We start from the raw sequence: 2870 nt of genomic DNA, 5'->3' as shown, positions 1-2870 counted from the left end.
GTCGCACCTCTTACAGCCTCTTGATATAGGCTACTTCTCGCCGTTAAAGCGCGCGTATAGTGATGCTATCTTAGTCTTAGCACGCAATCGCATCTACTATATTAGCAAAGAAACCTTCCTACTAGCGTTTAAAAGTCTTATCATAAGGCTATTCTACTAGAAAATATCCGCAAAGGGTTCTAAGATGCTAGACTTTTACTGTATAATTATAACGTTATTTTATTATAGCTTAACATTATGCTACGTACGCTAACTCCACTAGCGCAAGAGACTACTACTTAGGAGCCAAAAACGCCGCGCAACGCGCGCGAAATAGAGGCGCAGGCTACGCTTATTTGAAACTGTATGTAAATCTAGTAAGGGTCTTCGACAAGTTCTCTTAAGGAGTAGATATAGTAGTTAAGTTCAAGCTTAGTAGATAGCTTATAATATAGTGTTGATACAGAAGAAACTTAATCGCTTTAAAGCTATAATTACTAAAGTAACAAAGTAAAAAACTTATAAGAGGCGCTACGTATAGGTAAAGGGGTTCTAGATAGTTAGCTGGATAGCTAATTAGATTACTAAGGCAAAGGGTAGTAGCTATAATAATAGTGCAACGTCTGCAAAGAGTATGGTGCGTCGTGAACAGCGCCGCGGGCGTTATAGCTAAATTAAACACAACTCTCGCACTTATTAAGTAGAATTAGAGGATATAGAGGATAGCAATATGTCTAAAGAACAATATATTATTCTCCTAAATAAAAAATATTATAGTAGTCTTGGGCAATACTAGTACAAAGATGTAATAGTTTAGGGAGGTAGCCCACATTCTAGGGTGGCCCGCTTACTGGTGAAACACGTTATAGTAAAGTATAGATATACTAATGTTATCTAGCTATAGCCTCTTATGTATCATGTAAGGGATTTTTTATTAGGATTTTTATATAATTTTAGGTGCTAATAATAGGTGTAAAATTCTTATAGAAGGTGCTAGCTATTATAGGACATATTTAATATACTGAATAATGTTATAACGTGGTTCATAAGCGAGTTAGTTACCTAAGCGAGTTAGTCACTCCCTACTAGCGCGTTAACGTTAACACGTTATTATAGTCTTTTATTACAGTTCATAAACCATGATAAAATACTAAATTAATTATTAGAATTACTACTATTACTTACACTATCTATCTTAACTGCGCAGGTACAAGCGTTATGTCTAGTCTACTTGCAACGCCTGCACCGCCGCTCTCTTTGCACCCTCGTCAACGCACTCTTACTATCACTTTAACTGCTATCCGCCTATTTAGCTAATACTTCTTATACTTTGCCTATAGTAAGAGTCTCTTCTATCTATATGTATCGCTACTTATAGCTCTTACGCTTATTTACTATATCTAGAGCCTCTTAAAGAGTAGCTACTTCGTCTCTTATAAACGTTATCTTATATGCTATTTACTAAGCCTCTTTACTAAGCTATATAACCTTCTTATTAAGAGAAGTTATAGAAGACTTAGAGCAGTTTCTTGCTCTCTATTAAATAAGAGTACTTTAAGCCTTAACCTCGCGCGCGTTGCGTGGTGTCTGCGCCTGCTAGGCGGCTATTGTGGAGGTGTGGTGTGGAACTGCGATGTCTTCTCAGTAGAGGGAACAGAACTATACGTTCTTCCCCTTCCCATAGGCTATGGGAGAGGGGAGAGGGAGTAAAATATATGTAGTTGGTTCTTTAAGCAAGACATTTTTCTAAGAGATATTGTTAATTAATTTTTCCCTATAGACTTAACTATTAATTTATATTCCTTCTCAAAGGTAAGTAGTGCTTAGTTAGCACAAAGGTTATAGTAACCCTATGCTTTAGCACAAACCCTTTCAACCTTAGAGCTTAGCCTTATTAAGCTTACCTCTACTACACACTAAATACCCCTCTCTAAAGCACCCTCTAGTTCCTTCCTAGTTGCAATTTGTTTACTACCTCTATCTGTCCTATCCCTTACGTCTAGCTATCTTGTCTTCCCTACAGCTTCTATGCAGATGCCAGGTTCTCCGCCCCTAACTTAGCGTCTATGCCTTACTTCTATGCTCCTTTCCTTAGTTAACTACTACTCCTTAGTTACACACTTAAACTAGTGACTTAGCGCAATAGAGAGGGAGAGTGAAGCAATTGCAGCGGCAACAACAAACTAGAACTAATACTAGAGCTACAACAGAGCTAAGCTAGTGTGCTAAGAGGCAAAATATAAGTTAAGAACAACAACCTCCTAGACTAAGATATTAAAAGGCCTATAGCCTGCGTAGCTAAGTTCTTATTAGGTTCTAGCGTAAGTTTTGTCTACAGACAGTTAATCGCGTTAGCTTTAGAGAAGTCCTTGTCCTATTTAATCTAGTCTCCCACCTTGTCTAAATGTACTCTATTGTTAGTGAAGAATAATTAATCTACTATACCTTCTATAGGGTTAGCATAAGAGGTATCTTATATTAGCTTTATAATTAATAGTAGTCGGCTCTTAGCTATTTAATTATAGCATTTCTAGTATTTAAAATAAAGTCTTAGATTAACTCTACTATTCTATTTACAATCTCCTCTTAGAACTCTTCTTACACTAATAGATATCACTCTCACACACCAACTTTCGAAAATCTCAGAAAGCTCTCAAAATCTCGCATCTAAGGCAACCGCCTACTGCGATTCTTTTGCAACTACTCTGACGTTCTAGATCCCTCGCGCTGTCGAGATATCTAGAGTTGAAAGAGAAAGTGCGCTGATTATACGTGTCCTATACACGCCTATCACACACCAACGTCAAGTTTTCTAGAATAGGTGTAATTTTTGTTAAATATATACAAATCCCTTACAAGAAACTAATTACAGCAAGTTTTAAGACGTGCAG

Source organism: Exserohilum turcica (assembly GCF_000359705.1).
Source record: "Exserohilum turcica Et28A unplaced genomic scaffold SETTUscaffold_4, whole genome shotgun sequence".
Lineage (NCBI taxonomy): Eukaryota > Fungi > Ascomycota > Dothideomycetes > Pleosporales > Pleosporaceae > Exserohilum > Exserohilum turcicum.
The sequence above is the reverse complement of the archived record's forward strand: the minus strand, read 5'-3'. Positions refer to the sequence as shown.